Below are 21,540 nucleotides of genomic sequence, written 5' to 3'. Positions count from 1 at the left end.
GGTGCTCAGATTTGGCTGAAGGAAATTGAGAAGATTTTTCGGGTGATGACGTGTACTGAAGCACAGAAGGTGCAGTTTGGTACGCATATGTTATCTGAAGAGGCTGAAAACTGGTGGGATAACACTCGCCAGAGAATTGAAGTACCAGGTGCTGAGATGACTTGGGAAAGGTTCAAGGCGGCCTTTCTGGAGAAATATTTTCCTGCTGATGTGCGATGTAAGAAGGAGATGGAATTTCTAGGACTGAAGCAGGGTAACATGTCTGTTGCTGATTACGCTTCGAAGTTTGAGGAGCTGGTGCAGTATTGTCCTCATTATAATAATGCTGATGCTGAAGAATCCAAGTGTGTCAAGTTTGAGAACGGGTTGCGTCCCGAGATCAAACAAGGCATTGGTTACCAGGAGATTCGTAGGTTTCCTACACTGGTTAACAAGTGCAGGATATTTGATGAAGATAGCAAGGCTAGGACTGCTCACTACAAGAGTCTTAGTGAGAAGAAGAATAAGGATCGTGGTAGTCCTTATGCATCTCCGAATGGTAAAGGTAAGCAGAAAGTGGTAGATGCGAAGAAGCCAAGTGGGGGAGGATCTCCCATAGCTGGTAAATGTTTCAAGTGTGGCGAGCCAGGCCACCGTGCTGATAGCTGTACCAAGAAAGTGCTGAGATGTTTCCGATGCGGTCAGGCTGGTCATAGAGTTACGGAATGTAAGGATGCTGGTCCGACATGTTTTAATTGTGGCGAGAAAGGCCATATCAGTTCGCAGTGCTCGAAACCGAGGAAGGCGGCTACTGCAGCTCATACTACTGGTAGGGTGTTTGCTCTGAGTGGGACTGAAGCTCCTAAAGAAGATAATCTGATTAAAGGTACTTGCTTGATTAATAATGTTGAATTGCTTGCTATTGTTGACACTGGTGCTACTCATTCGTTTATTTCGTATGAGTGTGCGACTAGGATTGGTGTGATTATGTCGTCCCTAGGCGGAAGTATGGTGATAGATACTCCTGCTAATGGTTCTGTGAAGACTTCTGTTGTCTGTCGAGGTTGTCATTTGACGATCTTTGAGAGAGAGTTCGTGGTTGATTTGGTGTGCTTACCCTTGCACCAAATTGATATTATTCTGGGAATGAATTGGCTAGAATTCTATGGCGTGTTTATCAACTGCTATAGTAAGACGGTGCGGTTTTCTGAAGTTGGTGAGAATGATGATGCAAGATTTCTATCTGCTAGGCAGGTGGGGGAATTTGTGAAAGATGAAGCTCAGATATTCGCTTTATTTGTGTCTCTGCAAGCGGATAGGAAAGTGGTGAGTGTAGATTTGCCTGTTGTCTGTGAATTTCAGGATGTGTTTCCGGAGGATGTAAGTGAATTACCTCCAGAACGTGAAGTCGAATTTGCCATTGACTTAGTACCAGGTACGAGTCCAGTGTCGATGTCTCCTTATAGAATGTCGGCAACTGAATTAGTTGAATTGAAGAAGCAACTTGAAGAATTGCTTGAGAAGAAGTTTGTGCGTCCAAGTGTTTCTCCTTGGGGTGCACCAGTATTGTTAGTAAAGAAGAAAGAAGGTACGATGAGGTTGTGTGTCGATTATCGGCAGTTGAATAAGGTGACTATCAAGAATCGGTATCCATTGCCGAGGATTGATGATTTGATGGACCAGTTGGTTGGAGCTCATGTTTTCAGTAAGATTGATTTGCGGTCGGGTTATCATCAGATCCGAGTGAAGTCAGACGATATTGCGAAGACTGCTTTCCGTACGAGGTATGGTCATTATGAATACACTGTGATGCCGTTCGGTGTGTCTAATGCTCCAGGTGTGTTTATGGAATATATGAATCGTATATTTCATCCGTACCTTGATAATTTTGTTGTGGTGTTCATAGATGATATATTGATATATTCTAAGACGGAAGAAGAGCATGCAGGACATCTGAGGATTGTTTTGCAGGTGTTAAGAGAGAAGAAATTATATGCAAGGTTATCTAAATGTGAGTTCTGGTTGAAGGAAGTGAGTTTCCTTGGCCATGTGATTTCGAGTGGTGGGATTTCTGTTGATCCTGCGAAAGTTGATGCTGTATTACAGTGGGAGACTCCGAAGTCTGCTACTGAGATACGCAGTTTTCTGGGGTTAGCTGGTTATTATCGCAGATTTATTGAAGGCTTCTCTAAGTTGGCATTGCCGTTGACGCAGTTGACTAAGAAGGGTCAAGTATATGTGTGGGATGCAGCTTGTGAAGCGAGTTTTGTGGAGTTGAAGAGGCGGTTGACCAGTGCTCCAGTGTTGATCTTGCCTAATCCTGGTGAGTCCTTCGTTGTTTATTGTGATGCTTCTTTGATGGGTCTTGGTGGTGTTTTGATGCAGAATGGTAAAGTTGTAGCTTATGCTTCTAGACAGTTGAAAGTTCATGAGAGGAATTATCCTACGCATGATCTAGAACTTGCAACTGTTGTATTTGTGTTGAAAATGTGGAGGCATTATCTGTATGGTTCCAGATTCGAAGTGTTCAGTGATCACAAGAGTCTGAAGTATCTGTTTGATCAGAAAGAGTTAAATATGAGGCAGAGAAGGTGGTTAGAATTACTGAAGGATTTTGACTTTGAATTGAGTTATCATCCCGGTAAGGCTAATGTAGTTGCAGATGCGCTGAGTAGAAAGTCTCTACATATGTCTATGATGATGGTTCGGGAGCTTGAGTTAATTGAACAGTTCCGTGATATGAGTTTGGGTTGTGAAGTTTCCGCTGATAGTGTAAAGTTGGGTATGCTGAAGTTGACTAGTGGAATTCTGGAAGATATTCGGAATGGTCAGCAAGTTGATGTCGCTCTAGTTGATCATATTACTATGGTTAACCAAGGTAATGGTGGTAATTTTGAGATTGATGAGAATGGAATCCTGCGATTTAAAGGTAGAGTTTGTGTTCCTGAGGTGTCTGAATTGAAAAAGAGTATTCTTGAAGAGGGCCATAGGAGTGGATTGAGTATCCATCCAGGTGCAACTAAAATGTATCAGGATTTGAAGAAGTTGTTTTGGTGGGCGGGTATGAAAAGAGATGTTGCTAAGTTTGTGTATGCCTGTTTGACTTGTCAGAAGTCAAAGATTGAACATCAGAAACCGGCAGGTATGATGCAACCTTTGAAGATTCCTGAATGGAAGTGGGATAGCATTTCCATGGATTTTGTGACGGGATTGTCGAGGACGGTGAAAGGTAATGATTCTATTTGGGTGATTGTGGATCGATTGACTAAGTCGGCGCATTTCTTGCCGATGAAGATTAATCACTCTTTAGAGAAGTTGGCAGAGTTGTATATTGAGGAGATAGTGAGGCTGCATGGTATTCCATCAAGTATTGTGTCTGATAGAGATCCCAGATTTACTTCTAGATTTTGGGAAAGTTTGCAGAAAGCGTTGGGGACTAAGTTGAGGTTGAGTTCAGCTTATCATCCTCAGACTGATGGTCAGACTGAAAGAACTATCCAATCCTTGGAGGATTTGTTGAGAGCTTGTGTGTTGGAGCAGAGTGGTTCTTGGGATAGTTATTTGCCGTTGGTGGAGTTTACTTATAATAATAGTTTTCATGCTAGTATCGGTATGGCTCCATATGAAGCATTGTATGGTAGGAGGTGTAGAACTCCATTGTGTTGGTATGAATCAGGTGAGAGTGTTGTACTCGGACCTGAGATTGTGCAGCAGACGACTGAAAGGGTTAAGATGATTCAGGAGAAAATGAAGATTTCTCAGAGTCGTCAGAAGAGTTATCATGATAAGAGGAGAAAGGAACTTGAGTTCCAAGAGGGAGATCATGTGTTCTTGAGAGTTACTCCGACGACAGGTGTGGGTAGAGCTTTAAAGTCTAAAAAGCTTACTCCGAGGTTTGTGGGTCCGTATCAGATTTTGAAGAGGGTTGGGGAAGTGGCGTATCGGATAGCTTTACCGCCGTCGCTTTCTAATCTGCATGATGTGTTTCATGTATCTCAGTTGAGAAAATATATTGCGGATCCTTCGCATGTTGTTCAGTTGGATGATATCCAGGTGAGGGATAATTTGACCGTTGAGGTGTTGCCAATTCGGACAGATGACCGAGAAGAGAAGACCCTGAGAGGTAAGAAGATTGCTCTAGTGAAAGTTGTTTGGGGAGGTCCAGCTGGTGAGAGCTTGACTTGGGAGCGTGAAGATCAGATGAAGGAGTCGTATCCGGCTCTATTTGCTTGAGGTATGTTTTCGAGGACGAAAACTCTTTTAGTGGGGGAGAGTTGTAACACCCCGATTAAAATAAGAGAATTATTTAATTGAGTTAATATTATTTTATTAACTTAATTAAATAAAGTTGAATTATTGGATTATTATTATTATTATTATAGATGTTATTTATTTTAATAATAATTAAATAAATAAAATAATTGGAATATGAAGAGTGGAAGGGTAAAAGTGGAAATGGGATAAAAGAGGCCAAAGTGAGAACTCAGGTTGTTTTCACGTGTTTTGCCTCAGAATCAGAGAAAGGGGGAGAAACGCTGAAGAGAAAGAGAAGGAAGAGGAAAAGGCCAAAGATTGCTCAGAGCTTCCTTCAATCCAAAGAGGTAAGGGGTCTGAACCTTATTAAACAATAATATGCTGAAATTGGTGAAATATTGGATGAACGAAATTGGGATTTTAATCGAAGGAACTCGTAGAAATTGTATGCAATAATGTTAGGATTTGTGAAATCGAATAAGGGACTATTTGTATTAGGTGATATGAGTGAATTATGTGAAATTTGGACTGTTTAAGGATGAATTTGGATAGATCTCGTAGCAGAGAAAGCCATTGCAGATCTGGAAATCTGGTTTCTGGTCATACGCGTATGGCACTAGGCAATATGCGTATGAGCTTGCTGGTACGCGTATGGCACTAGGCAATACGCGTATGGATGAGGAAGATGATGTTTTGAACGTGTTTTGGTCTCTGTTGGTACGCGTATGGGAATGTGATACGCGTAGTATACGCGTATGGGTATGGGCAATACGCGTATGGATTTGGGCAGGCGCGGGCAATACGCGTATGGGCATAGGCAATACGCGTATGGGCAGACTTGTGGTCTTTCCTGGGCTGTTGTGGTGTAGTTTTTGGTTGTTTAGGCTGAGCGAGGTAACTTAGCTGATGCATAGTATACGAGGGATCATTTCCCGTTGCTTCGAGTGGTATAGATATTAGTAGGGTGTGATAATACTGTGTTTGATTATGTGGTATGATGTAATATGCTTTTGTGATAGAATGTGTTAATGATGATGATAACATGACTATATGATGCTGTTGTTGCTATGTTGATTATGATGCATGTTTGGTGTGCATGCATTTATGAAAGGCCGATGCCTAGTGATGAACGGACTGAGTTCCAATGATGTTGTTGACTCCGGGCTTGTTGAGAGGCTTGGTTCCTTGCGGGGAACTCGGATTCTATGGTGATGAATCTGGGAGTGGTGATCCTGTAGTTGGTCACAAAATGGGTATACCGAGTCGTGTTGAGTCATGCATGGGTGTGTGCATTGCATTTGATATGTTGTTTAGTTGATGTTCATGAGTATGTTGATTATGATGATTATGACGAGTTGTGTTGGCATATGTGAAATATATTTATGTTTATATTTCTGTCGTTATATTATTATTTAATAATGTAATTCTCACCCCTTCTGCATGTGTTTACGTTCATCTATGATGAGCAATGTGCAGATAAAGAGGAGTAGCTATTGTTGAGGTTTGAAGGATAAGTGTAGAGTTATTCTACAAAGTCGAGTCAAATGCTCTGGTCATGTGACACCGGGGTTATGGGATTCGATAGATAATTAGTTATTATTTACGTTGTTTATGATGACTAATATGTTGAGATGCTGTGTTGAGATACTGTTGAAACATTATTATGAATTGTTATATGATGAATGATAATATTTGTGTTGTTGTCCGCTGCGAAGTTTTAATAAAATAAATATATGTTTTATGTTGTGATGCGATAAGTGTTAGGTTGTAAGAAATGTAAACTCTTCTACATGTTGTACTCTGATAATCTATTTAAATATGTCGTTTGGGTAGAAGGGTGTTACATATGTGGCCCATATCTTATTATATACCAAAATCACTTAAGCGTGTGGTACCTTATCATATTTCGTATTCTACTTAAATGCACCGTACCTTACGATGTTCTACAATTCACTTAAGTTCACGTACCTTACGGTGTTCCTTATTTACTCTATCTCTCATCAATCCGTCCTTTTGTGTGTGACCCTGTAGGTTCTCGCGACATTGGTAATTATATTAAATCACATATTTAATATAATAAATAGTGAGCGGTATCTAGCAACACATCACTGCTACCCAAGACACGAAAATGTCATGTGATCTGACAAATCCTTTTGTGATAATACTTATGTGTACAATTACCCTTTTGCCCTTATGTCTATATTGAACATAAGGCATAGACCGTGTCATCCTTGTCCAGTTCAATATTGGGCCCTTAGACATTTATCCTGTTACGCAGGATGGGCAAATTCCACCTAGGTCACTCATGTCCCTCAGCATGCTTCATGGAGTATCCATTAACTTTCTTTATGGGCATCCAGTTTTGGACAATGTTTGGTCAGCGATAAGGCATTCGACTCTACATCTAGGGTCCATAGTGGTTTCAGGTCGAAGGGTGGTATACACCACTATCACCATGAGAATAACTTATGACACCTTGCATAACATTCTATATAGTATTCTCATAGCGGGTCAATCCAGTATAAATATTACTCTTAATATTCATACCTATTTTTAAGACTTGATAACTCCTTATCCATGATCCTTGGGATGTGATCATCAGTCTATATACATAATAGTCTTAATGCTTTAATATTATCCCAATTTACAACAAAGCTCGACTACGGATACTTTAAGACTAGTGTCCTTATGTTTAATGGGATCTCATGATTAAGTCACAATTGATACATTAAACGAACTAGCTATTCTAGGGACTTTATTAAACAAACATAATAAAGAAAAAGCCTTTTATTAATAATAAATAATTCGATACAAGTACCAAAAGTATTGGCATCTAGGGCTTACACCAACAGTTCAATCCTAGAGGACCTTGTTGGCGCTTTTCTCAAACATTACCAGTACAACACTGATCTTGCACCCAATCACTCTCAGTTATAAGATATGATGTAGAGCATCAATGAATTGTTTAAGGATTATGTCCATCAGTGGAGGAAACTCACAACTCGAGTCCAAACCCATCTCCTTGATAAGAAACTGATTGATATGTTCATGGGAATGTTGCATTTTTCAATATATGGAAAAGATGGTGGAATCTAGATTTCAACATTTTCCTAAGTCGTCATAGTCAGAGAAAGGATAGAAAGCTAGATAAAGAAGGGAAAGCTACCTTGTGCTGCAAATACCTCAGGTGAAGGGAAAAATCCATATTCCAACTTCCAATAGAAGAAGGAAGACGAGGTCATTATCATCATGGATGGAGGAAAGAACATAGCCCATCAACATGTTCTGGTACCTTATCATCAAGTTATTGCCATCGCGCGCATGTCATATTAATAACCATTTCAACAGCAACATGCATATCAACAGTCGGCTTACCAACAACAACAATCGTATCAACAACAACACCAAAACCAATAACAACGCGCTCCACAATAGTGTCAACCTAACCAACAAAGGGCGAGCATGCCAGAAATATTATTTGATTCCATGATGCTCCCATATAACCAGATCCTTCCTTATCTATTAAAAGGTGGATCAGTTACTATGAAAGAGTTAACGCCTTCAATTACCCCTTATCCACCAAGCTTCAATGCCAATGCTCACTGCGAGTATCACATGGGTGGCCCAGGGCACATAATGGAGAATTACAAGGCTTTGAAACACAAAGTTCAAGACTTAATTGACTGTAATGCATTCTCATTCACGACAATATGCCCAAATGTTATCATAAACCCCATGTCGGTGCATTCGGGGGGGGGGGGGGGGTCAGTGAATGCCATCGAAGAGGTTGTTGAGAATAAGTGTCAGATGATCATCATATTGGTATGAATAAGTAGAACGACCTCCAACTCTGGAAAAGGCCAACCCAACAGCGAATCAAGAAAGGAAAGCTCATTTCCTCAATGAAGACAATCATTAGGCCATATTACCATTTTGCATTCTTGTAATTTTTCTTGTTTGTCTAAGTACTGTTTACTTTAAACATTGTTGTTTGTAAATGATATTATTAATTAAATGAGCATGCATGTTTTGAATTACTTTTTTATTCATTCATCTTTTCTCACTTATTGCAAAAAAAACATTTCTCCACTTCACTTCCCTTATCAAACTATTTTTTAGCAAAGATTGGATGGAGGATGACGAAAACGAAATACCTAGATTGATAATGATATGTTTTTAGACAACACCATATTGATGATGTACATGTATTGCTTCAAATTCCCTAAACACTGGAGAGATAAGGATTTAGTCCCTAGTTAACCATTTCGAGCCTAGAAGTAGGCGTTTCTTTCGGATCTATAAACCCTTGCGTTTAACCCATGGCAGGGTAGTGTTCAGTTAATCTGACTACACATTCAAATTACAAGATGAAACATCCTGCCTAGAGATTAACCATATGATATTCTTCGCAAACGTCTTGAAGTGTCGAAGGAACCACGCAAAATCCAAATGTTGTGACAGTTGCTCCTCAATGACCGGTAACATGGCAGTCACGAGCCTTTCCAAGCCAAACAAAAAAACAACAAAAAAAAATCCCGCTAAGTCGAATAACCAAAGAAACAACTTAGGAAAAAATTAGGGTGTCTCGGTGGACTGAAAGCTTCAAAAAAACGTTCCATGCATAAATTAGGGATCAAAAGATGTCGTGTGAATCCTCAGCAAAAACAAAACAAGATTTGGTGACCACCATGTCAAGAACTAGAGGGTCACCGACATCCATGTCAAAAGAAAAATAAGGTTACTGTCATTTCAAGAGAATATTGAATCATCATCTTCACTCTTACAGCATCGAACTCTCTTGGAAGGGGAATGTGCGTATTGAATTAACCGAACATAGGTCTGGAGTTCATCACAAAGAAAGGGTGGGTTAAAATGAATTTGAGTATTATATCCTTTGTTTCACAAACCATGCACTAGACCATGTTATAACCCTCAAAAGACCTAATTGAAGCAGGGTTGATTCTAAAATCAAAGTATAGCAAGGTTGCGTAAACTGAATCCTAGAGATTTGCTGATCTTTTGTATTGGTATCATATTCTCATTGTATCTTTCACACTAGCTAAATCAACACTGTGTTTGGACTAATGGTCCACTCGTCACACATTACCACATCATTCCAATAAATGATTTTTTTCAAAAGTTACATGAGCATCGCCTTAAAGTTACCATTTTGAATGAACAATTTTAACTCCAAGTATGTACTTGGAATCAAGGAGATTCTAAGAAGCAATCAGAGAGGAACTTGAACATTTGTTGATACTAGCCCAAATCAAGACCTCCTTATAACACTATAGATTAAGGGTATGGAATTTGATAACTATGATGGCCTAAGAGTTGGTCAGTCTAAGATAAATCTCCAAGCATCAGTTGATTTGGGAGGCAAATCATTTCAATATTCAGTCAATCATGGCCATGTTCCTCAAAGGCTCAATCACGGGCCATTCACTTCAAAAGTGCAGCAAAATCAACTACTCCGAGAGTCGGTTAGCCAAAGACAAGTATCTTCAAAAGTTGGGGCAAGTCTCTCAAAGGCCCGGTCAGGGACAAGTCTGTAAGAAGAAGATTTAGTTCTTCATTTGGCCTTTAGTTTTGATGATAACAATACGTTGTTTCTTATAGAACAATTTTGTACCCTAATTATTTTTGTCTAGTATGTAGCTTTTTCTAACAGGTTCTGATTATGAAGATTTGGCGTGTGACGTCATCAGTTTCTGGACTCAACACACTTTGACTCTAAAGAGATACAAATGTGTGCTTTATAAGATTATGTGAAGTTCTGGAATGCTCTTAGACAACAATTTTGATGAAAATTTATGCTAAAGCTTTTGACTGTGACTCTGATAGAAGAGCCTCTGAAGGTTTGTCAAGCTTTCAAGATTATGCACTCTTAATATTCTGAACTGCGTAACAAGACTCTGAAGCCCAAGTTTTGAAGATTCTGAGACCAAGTATTTCAAATCTACCCTCCAACGAGTCTTTTCATTGCATATATAAAGGAGACTTGATAGATTGAAGAGGTTGTTACTCTACACTAATTTACGTGACAATACACAACGCTTTTGCTAATTTGAATAGTATTGTGTATAGAAAATGAAACACATATAAAGATTTTGTTCGTCATTGTGTGATAAATTCATTGTACTTAAATTTGTGTTATCTGCTTTCTTAGAAGCAATCTTATAAACACATTTCTTGTAATCTCATTGATTGAGTTTGTATTACTTGAGTGACTAGGGTATATTCATAAATACTCAAGAAGACATTGACGGGTAGTCTTTGTATGTCTATAATTAGTTTGGTTATAATGGATTAAGTCCTTAGTTTTAAAGCGAAATCACCTTGACGGGTGGACTAGAGGTAGCTTAGTTAACAACGAACCAGGATAAAAAGATTTTTTTCATTTATTTTTTGTTCTTTATTTACTGTTTATTGTGTTGGACTGGAGGTAACTTAGAACAATCTGAACAAGTTTGATTCTAAGGCACAAAAGTGTATTATATTAGGATACTCTGAATGCTCTAAAAGCTATAGAGTATACAACATATAAATATGAATTGTTAAGGAATCAATTCATGTTAGATTTGATGATAAGCTTGACCCTGAAAAGTCAAAGCTAGTTAAGAAGTTTACTGATCTGGAGATCACCTCTTCAGGTTCTGAAGGTAAAACTTCAGAAGCAAAATATGTTGAGGCAAAAGACTATGAAGCTACTCAACCGGAAACTTTTAAAGTTCATACTCCTCTAAGGAAGCATAGACGAAGATCTTCACATTCTAAATAATTGATTATGGGAGATAAATTTAAACCAGTCAAAACCAGGTCCTAAGTCAAACCTTCTGAAGAGACGCTTCTGGGTTTTGTTTCCCTGATAGATCCTACATCAGTTGATGAAGCGCTTCTGGATACATAGTGGATTCTAGCTATTCAAGAAGAACTCAATCAATTCTCCAGAAATGACATGTGGGATATTGTGCCAAGACCCAACAGAACTCATGTCATTGGCACAAAGTGGGTCTTTGGAAACAAGTTGAACGAACAAGGAGAGGTAGTAAGACATAAGGCCAGACTGGTTGCATACATCTATAGTCAACAAGAGGGGATTGACTATAATGAGACCTTTGCATAGTTTGCCATGAATTTGCTAAGTCTATGCATGAATAATTTGAGATAAGCCTGATGAGAGAACTCAAGTTCTTTCTGGGAATTCATATTAATCAAAGTCTAGAAGGAGCATATATCAATCAGAGTAAATTTACTAAAGAACTTATGAAGAAGTTTGACATGTCAGAATGCAAGATAGAAAAGACTCATATGTATCTTATATGTATCCTTGAGAAGGATGAGGTAAGTGAAAAGGTAGATAAAAAGGTATACAGGTGTATGATTGGTTCTCTATTATACTTAATTGCTTCTAGACCTGACATTTTGTTTAGTGTCTATTTGTGTGCTCACTTCCAATCAGATCCTAGAGAGTCCCACTTAATAGTTGTTAAGATGATCTTTAGGTATCTGAAAGGTACAATTAACATTGGCTTATGTTATATAAAATCAAAATAGTACAAGCTAGTGGGTTATTATGATGCTGATTATGCTGGAGATGGACTCGAATGAAAAAGAACTTCTGGAAGTTGTTAGTTTCTGGGAGACAATATGATCTCATGGTCCAGCAAGAGACAATCAACCATAGTACTATCAACTGCTGAAGCTAAATATAGTGCAACTTCTGGATGTTGCACTCAGATGCTCTAGATGAAAAGTCAACAAGAATATTTTCATATATATGAGAGTAACATTCCTATTCTCTTTGATAATACTTATACTATTTGTTTATCTAAGAATCCCATTTTACATTCTAGAGCTAAACATATTGAGATTAAACATCACTTTATACGTTACTATGTTCATAAGGGAATTTTAAACTTAAAATTTATTGATAGAGACCATCAATGAGTTGATATCTTTATAAAACCCCTTGCTAGAGATATGTTTGTTTTCATTATGAAGAATTTACAAATGGATTTATGTCCAGAATGAAAAAGATGATTATCTTAGAATGTTTAATTTCTGAGGTGAGAAGGTTTCTTAAGTTTAGAAGTATCCAGTCGGAACTTGTTTGGTTAAATGTTCTATCTTCTAGATACTTAATAGTTTTTGTATTAAATAGTTATCAATCAGTCTTGGTTAGTGGAGCAGTTTTAAAGACAATTGTCTTAGAAAACTGAACCGCTTATGAAGGACTGAGTGACACATCGGGTGAATAAATTTCTTGGGATTAGGTAAAATCTTCACGCTTTACCCATTGTCAGATCTCGTGCACCATTCAAGATTTTACTCATGATTACAAAACCCTCATATAAACCACTTCACACGCTTTCGCTACATTCACTTCCACACTTTCTCTCTTTTAAGCCTAAAAACTCTCAGCAACCCAAACCTTTATTCTTTATCAATAATGGATTCACAACAACAACAACTTGCTTCAACTTCTCAAAGAGTTGTTTGTGGTTCTTCTTCATCTGCATAACAATAACAACAAACTCCCTATCTCCTATAAACTAGTTCTTCAAAATCTGCCGCAGGATTTTCTCAAGACTTTTTCTCTAAAGAACCCTATGAAACTCCTGAAATCACAATAACTACTTCTGCAAACGAACTGGAACTTGTTTCTGAACTCATGGTAGAGTTTGAAAATTTGAAGGATAATGGTTTTGACCTTTTGAATGTTGTTCAGATTCAAGGTTGGGAGAAGTATTTTGACTGTCTTCAAGGTCTTGTTTTCTTTCATCTGGTAAGATAATTTTGGAATCTTGCCAAGACCTTAGTTTTCAAGGTTACTTCCTTTGTTATGGGAAAGACGATTGTTATTACTGAAAAATTGATTGTGAAACTCATTGGACACGATGGGTCTAGAAAGAGATGTAATTAGATGGTGGAAAGAAAGTCTAATTTGATTGAAATTTCAAAAGTGATTTTTAGTTATGGAGTTCAATCTAATAAGATCAAGGATCTTCTACCTCATCTGAGGATTTGGGAAAGAATTCTTCTAAGGTGTGTTCATCATAAAAAACCAACAAATTTTGAAGACTACATCAATATGATCATCAATATGTTCTTTACTATATTGCATCTGGGAAGAAGGTGAACCTTCCTGCACTTCTCTTTCAATACTTAAGGGACATGGTAAAGGAAACCAAAGATGGTAGTAAGAAGAAGACGAATTGGATTCGCCTTGGTAGGCTAATATCAGACATTCTAATGGAGAACAAGCTGATAGACTCTCTAGAAGAAGCTCAGATCACCAAAGAGATGGAATCCCAGGTTGCGAAGATGTTAAATGCCAGAAGTCTAAAGAACATGGTCCTTATATCTGAACAAACAAACGACCCTACTAAAATTTCCAAGGAAGCTATCTCCAACAGAGGATCCTTGTAGAATATTTTCCACTCTTCACAATGCACGATCCTCTAAGTGTTTTGATAGACTATCTTGATAGGTGTCTAGAAGGTGCCCAAAAGTGAACTTTCGAGGAAGAGGAAGAAGTCGAAGAAGCATTCTAATAGAACTGCTGAGAAGGCTAAGACTTCTAGTTCTGTTGGGAGGACTCTGGACACTTCTGCTGAAGAATCCAGAGTAATTGTTGCTTATCCACCTGTAATACTCCAAAATTTACCCTTCATTTTTCCTGGAAGCATGGGATTATTGTTTTACACTTCATTAGCATCATATTAGGTCATACTCATTGCATACTGCATTAGTGACATGGAGATCAGGTTTTGATCGATCACTCCTTAACATAAGGAGCCCACACAAAGCAAGATTGAGAATTGGACTTCATTTTCTAAGTATACAAGTCTCAAGGGTCTCAGGGGGGTCCAAGTATCTTATTATGATCTTCAGTTCATTAGTGAAGGATTTAAAGCTATCAGAGTGTTCATCTGGATTTAATCAGAAATTAGGGCTTCAAGGCTACCTGCAACAGGCAATGTTTGGTTGGAAGTAGATGAGCTCATCCATGTCATGATTAGAGAGGCATCTTGGCCTAGGAAGATTCACAATTATCTCAGAAAGATCCATTGGCAATCAGTGCAATCAGTTCCTGATCATTTTGCCCTAAAACTAGGGTTTGGTATAAAATCAGTTTATTTCTGATTCTTTAGGTGAAACTCTTTTCCATGGCCCTCTATATGTCCATAAGGGTCTACATACAAAAAATCAGCTCTTTATTTGAGCTAGAAGTGCTTCAATTGATCAATGGAATCGGGAATCAGATAGTTTGGGAAAAGTCAACTATGGGGCCAGAAAAGTCAACTCCTGACATTTTGAGAGTGGAATCTCAAAATCCATGCCTAGGGGATCCTACATGTGAAATTTGATCAAGGTTGGATCATGGATTCATCATTTAATCAGGAATTGGAAAAGTTACTTAATTTGGAAATGGTTGACTTTCCATTTAGGGCAAGTTTTCATGATCATTGCACTCACTTTAAGCCCATTTCGCATCAAGATAAAAGCTCCATTTGAAATTTTCTCCAACATGAAAATTGTTCCTATTGTTCTAAGCTTTCTAGAGATATAAAGTTTGATCCATTTGGATTAGAATTGATAAAGTTATGCTTAGTCAAAGTGAGACATTTTTTTAGGACACTTAGAAAAATTTCTAAGTCCAAAATCTTCAAAATTTGTCAAGACTTCATGGCCAGTTTTCTTGCACTTCAAGGCATTATTTGAAAATACTTTCTTCACAACAATTGTACCTTGCCATGTCCTCTTTCACATACTTTTAGAATCATCTCATTTAGATCCATGGTTTGAGAGATACATTCATTTAAAGTGGGCATCATGACTTGATTTTCTAGGCAGATTTTGGGTCTGGCTGGCCCAATCAGATTTTCTAAGCATGCTGCACAAACCAGTCACGTTTTTGACCTCTTTTGGCCATGCATTAGACATCCATTCACTTAAGTTTGGCCCAAAATAACAACATTTTACACCTCACTTCACACTTTTATTCTTATGGATAAATCACTTATTAAAAAACCCATGAGAACACCTAATCCACCCTATTTAAGAAGCTGAAACCCTAACCCTAAAGAAGCATTGGAATTTTGTGGCAAGGAGGCAAAGCTTCATCACATATCAGATTCCATTCCACTTCTATTTTCCATTAGGTAATCATCTCTTCCATGGCCATGTTTTGATATATTTACGCTTGCTTACCATGTTCATCACCATTAATCCTTCCATTTTCATATTTTTTTTCTTATTTAAAATATTTTCTTCGTCCATAAAATTACCCAAAAATATTTTTCACTTTTCTTAACGTTTTATTTAATTTTATATAATTTTTATTTTCGTATTTTTTTAATTTTAATATTAATATTTTATTTTAATTATTTATTCTAAATGGTCCATTTTAACACACTTTTTTTATTGATTTTATTTTTATGACTTAAAATTCTTGTTAGCATTTGATTTTTGGGATGAAGGTTGACCACTGTCTCATGGTCTCATCGAGAGATTGGCTGCTTGCCCGTCAATCAGCTTTGCAGAGATAGTGATTGCTGGAGAAAGGATCGAGAGTCTGTTGAAGATGGGCCGAATTCAAGACAACAGTGCTTCCAACTCATCAGTTCCCAAGAAACCGTTTGCTGGTAACGGTCAGCGAAGAAGAGAAGGTGAGATGAGTGTTGTATATGCCGGCAGAGGCAGGGGCAGAGGACGCCCTAATTATTATCAAGATCAAGTGGCCGCAGTCACTATTCCAACACATGTTCCTCAATCGCAGTATCATCCGCAACAGCAACCCAGGTACAACAATCAACAACAAGGAGGTAATCCGGGTCAGCAGAGACCCTATCAACAACTTCCAAGGCAGGCGGACCGGGTCATTGAGCCAATCCCAATGCCTTATTTTGTATTACTTCCCAAGCTGATTGACATGAATCTGGTTACGTTGAGAACTCTGGCCCCACCAGTCGATCCCAACAATCTGCCTAGAGGTTATGATGTCAACGCCAGATGTGCTTTTCACTCCAACGCACCTGGCCATACTACAGATAATTGCAAGGATCTCCAGCTAAAGGTACAAGATTTGAGAGATGCCCAGGCCATCAATTTTTCTCCGGTGCCTATTGTTATCCAAAACCCGATGCCAGCTCACGGCGGGCATAGGATTAATGTTGTTGATAGTGGGGAAACTTTGAATTTGGTTTCTGATGTGACTAAAGTGAAGACTTCGCTATCGGTGGTCAAAGACTGACTCTTGAAAGGACGGATTTTCCCGGGCTGTGGGGAAGAGTGCAGAAATTGTCAAGACGCCGAGAACGGATGTGATAGTTTGAGAAGGGGTATTCAGCAACTGATAGATGAAGGTTGTCTTCAGTTCGATCAGACTCGTCCAGTGAAGAATGATGTGTCGATAGTAACGTTTTATTTCACTCCTGAAGAAATATATGTTCCCGAGAGACCCGCTCCGACAACAATATATTTCCCAGAAAGTCCAGCACCAATTTACTCTGACAACCCTCAACCGACTTTGATTGGTCCGGTCACCATCACGGTACCAGGACCTGTTCCGTATGAGAAAGACAGTGCTATCTCGTGGCACTATGGGGCTGATATCTACTGCCAGGGGCAGAAAGTTAACGAAGAAGACATTGACATTGGTAGCTCCGTTGTAGACAATGTTTGAGGAATTGGTGGCTTCACTCGTAGTGGACGCCTATTTGCACCATCAACATTGCGCATGAATGCTGAAGCTGAGGCAGCTGCCAAGGCTAAAGGAAAACAGGTATCCACCGAAGAGGTTACTACTGAGGAAGCTCCTCCTAAGACCGTATTCGAGAAGGAAGTGGATGAGTTGATGAGGATTATCAAGAAAAGTGACTACAAGGTAGTCAACCAGCTAAATCAGACACCCTCAAAGATCTCCATTCTCTCACTATTGATGTGCTCTGAGGCACACAAAGCAGCCTTATTGAAAGTACTGAATATGGCTTATGTTCCCCCAGAGATAACTATTGACCAGTTGGAGTCGGTAGTTTCGAATGTACACACTAGCCATGCGCTAGGTTTCACCGATTATGACCTAACATCTGAGGGCAGGAATCACAACAAAGCCTTGCATATCACAATGGAATGCAAAGGGACGGTGCTTTCCCATGTTTTGGTTGATACAGGTTCTTCTCTGAATGTTCTCCCAAAGAAAGCCTTAACGAAGTTGGATTGCGATGACGCCACCCTGAGGCCGAGTAATTTAGTTGTAAGGGCTTTTGATGGCTCTAAGCGAGCTGTTTGTGGCGAAGTTGAGTTGCTAGTTAAGATTGGACCGCAGGTATTCAAGAGTACCTTTTATGTGATGGATATCCAGCCTGCCTATAGCTGTCTGCTAGGTCGACCTTGGATTCATGCTGCTGGTGCTGTTACTTTTACTCTCCACCAGAAGCTCAAATATGGACTAGAAGGTCAGATCGTCACCATCTGTGGTGAAGAGGATATTTTTGTTAGCCACCTGTCTACATTTAAGTATGTGGAGATGGATGGCGAGATGCATGAGATGCTGTGTCAGGGCTTCGAAGCCATAAACATCAGTGAGGTCGCGCCCGAAACTGTCTTTTCACCTGAGTTTGAGAAGGTCGGGACTTCTATCTCTTCATACAAGCAAGCTATTGAAGTGGTTAAGGCTGGTAATGCCCAAGGCTGGGGCAAATTTATGGAGCCAATCATAAAAGAAGACAAGTTTGGATTGGGGTATACTCCGGGATCTCAGAAGAATGAAGTCGGTACTTTCTCCAACGGGGGTTTGGTTTCTCCCCACACCGTCAATGTTGCAGATGAAGACAAGGCTGACAGCGACTGTGACTTAGATAGTTGGATTCGCCCGTGTGTCCCAGGAGAAAAGCTCGACAATTGGTCGTCTGAAAAAGTCATCCGGTTTACTCTACTGAAGGAGTAATTTTTATTGTTTTCCTTTTATCACATGCATAACAAAGTCTTACACTTTGACCAAGGTGTAATGACTCATCTATAGGGCCATCCATTTAGTTACATTTCGCAATTATTTTCATCATCAATAAAGGACAGCTTTTGCAAACAATTTTGTGTTCTCTTTCTTTCAATTATTTTTACTTTTACAAAAACGGAAATGTTTCTTTTTCATGTTTCTTTTTTGTTTTTCTTTCCAAAAAACACCTCGTAAAACTGATCACCCGGATCTCACTGCTAACGACACTGCTATGGCCAAGTATGACTTCGACAATCCTATCTATCAAGCCGAAGAAAGGGTTGAGGAAGATTGTGAATTGCCTGAGGAGTTAGCCAAGTTGTTGAAACAGGAGGACCGAGCTATCACACCTTATCAGGAGGTGGTTGAGACCATCATCATTGGTACCGAAGACGACAAGAAAGAGATCAAGATCGGGGCCAGTCTACAGGCCGAGAGGAAAAGACCGTTGATCGTGTACTTGACTGTGTTAGAAAGGTCAATGGGTTGTGTGCTCGGTCAGCATGACGAGTCAGGTCGAAAAGAGCATGCAATATACTACCTTAGCAAAACGTTTACCGACTGTGAACAAAGATACTCACTGCTCGAGAAAACTTGCCGCGCTTTGACATGGGCTGCTCGCCGACTAAGACAATATATGTTGACTCACACGACTCTATTGATATCAAAGATGGATCTTGTCAAGTATATTTTTGAAAAGCCAGCAGGGTTGCTAGGTGGCAAATGATGCTGACAGAGTATGACATCCAATACACTTCACAAAAATCCATCAAAGGAAGTGTCTTGTCAGACTATCTTGCCGTGCAACCGATTGATGATTACCAACCTATGAGGTTCGACTTTCCTGATGAGGACATCATGTTTCTCAAATCGAAAGATTGTGAGGAACCACTCCCGGAGGAGGGGCCTGACCCTGAATCCAAAATGGATTATGATGTTTGATGGGGCGGTCAACGTTAATGGTCGCGGAGTTGGTGCAGTGTTGATCACACCGGAGGGGGTTCTGATCGCGACTTTATGAGTCGAATTGGGGTACAAACTGCAAGTGCACAGTTCTATCGCGTAGTTTTAAAAGATATCGATCCCACAGGGACTTATGAATCGATATACCGTTTTCTAAGGTTACTTCGTAAAGCTAAGGCGAATGATACTTTGATTGTTTGGGGGAAAAGTTAAAACTAAAACTAGATCTAAATTAAATATCAATTAAGAGGATATCGGTATGTAGTTCGTCGTAATTAGGGAATCAAATCTTCGTTGGTTTCTTGGTTTTTAAAATAAATCTTTTCAGTAGACACTATTGATTAAAAGTCTTATCTCAAACTCTCGCTCTGTTGAATAGACTATGACTTTATATTAACGTAGCTGTCACTTATTAGTTAAGTCCAAAATCACTTTTTGAAAACAATAGAATCTATAGAAACTCTTTTTAAGAAAACACTAATCGTTTAAACATCCTTATCTCAAACTCTCGCTCTGTTGACTTAGATTATATAATTAAACTTAAGTGCTTAACTCTCGTCCTCACATTTAACCCTTAAAAATACTTTTTGAAAAAGATTAGAATTTAATTAACTCTAAAACTTGCTTTCGCCCTGATTTAGAATTAATGTCCAATTTACACTGTCCAGTTAAAACCTCAAACTGTCGTTCTATTGATTTTAACTTCTTTATGTCTTTTACTCTCGTACAAAAACCTTGGTATTAAACCTGTAAATTGAGACCATAAAAAGAGTGATTTTATTTTTAAACGTAATTAAGCCAACTTAGTTTTGATTCCTTCATTCCGCTCACTTTACATACCGATACCTAAATAATTTAGCCAGACATGCTAAACAGATCTAAACAATCATCATGCGTAAATAGAAACATCTTAGGCAAATAATGTAAATAAACAATAAAGCTAGGCATATATAAATTCAAACAATAATTAAAGAACCTGAGTAATTAATAGCAGTCTTGAACACTCCACCACAGACCGGTTGGATTTGTTCTTGAATTCTTCAATCAGACAGTAAAATAAAGGCGAAGGAATAAAATACTATGGTCTAACGTAAGGTTAGATCCAGTAAAAGATACACAATAGTCTCCGGTGTAGAAACTATTGTGTGAAAAATTAATTTAGTGCTTAAAAGATTGACTGGAAAAGAAAATAAAAATTTGTAAATAAAAGTAGGAAGCTGCAAAAAAGAAACAATGCTGTAAAATATGCTTGCACGGCGGAAAGAGACGGAGAGCTTTAGGGTTGGCTAAAAGCAACTATTTATATTAGTATGCTTTGTAAAGTTTTCCAAAAGTCCTTTCCGTAATATGGTCTTCACGTTCCAAGGGTCAAGCGTAACAATAGGCTTCAACGTGCCTCTGTTGCGCTTCTAGAGCCTAAAATATAGGAGAGGGGTGTGACGGGCGTCACACTATGTGTTACGCTCGTAACACAAGGTAGTAAGGCGTGACGCTCGTCACAACTTGTGTGGCGCTCGTCACACTTCAGCGCCCCTGGCTTGTGATTGTGGGCTGGGCTTTTGTGGATTTTGCTTTTCATTATCTTTTTGCACCCCTTTTCTTCCTTTTTCACTTATGCTTCAAATAAATTACCTGAGACAAATAAAGGGAAAAATACCAAGTAATATCGAATAAAATGAAATAAATCGAAATAAATAATAATATAATTTAATTAAATCGAGTCCAAAAATGTGATATTATTTCATGTTATCAAACTCCCCCATACTTAGACCTTTGTTTGTCCTCAAGCAAGATACAGTATAGAAATCGTTTTAAAAATTTGGCCAGGTGAAATTTCAAAACACACATCAATTCGTACTAGGTTGCATGTAAACCTTGTTTAGAAGTAACTTGAGTTTAATCTTGACATCAACAACCACCGTCACAACCTCAGATAACCTTACCTTATACAAACCAGTTCGGGTCATGCTATTATAGCTATTCTAGTTCCTTTACTCTTATTTCACCCGTTTTCATTCTAGCGAAATCACATTAAGCCCTTTATCCTTTTGCGCACATAGTGGAGTGACCGGTTAGTGATTCTGATCCCCTTTTTAGCTTGAAGCTCTGGTACATAAGTCGGATAACTTCGTTATTTAGTCCATTGCAAATTGCGGGGGATCGGACCGTAGTCCGCCCTACCAAGTTCAGCACCAGATACCTGCTGAACCAACTCATAATGGATCTTTCATATTATGCTTTTGTATGATCTGCAGCCTTTAGATTAAATGATCTGGTAAGGATCACCTAACTTAATTAGTGCATTTCCTGATATATATATATATATATATATATATATATAT

The sequence above is a fragment of the Lathyrus oleraceus genome, chromosome 1, assembly GCF_024323335.1.
Source record: "Lathyrus oleraceus cultivar Zhongwan6 chromosome 1, CAAS_Psat_ZW6_1.0, whole genome shotgun sequence".
NCBI classification, from domain to species: Eukaryota; Viridiplantae; Streptophyta; class Magnoliopsida; order Fabales; family Fabaceae; genus Lathyrus; species Lathyrus oleraceus.
The sequence above is the reverse complement of the archived record's forward strand: the minus strand, read 5'-3'. Positions refer to the sequence as shown.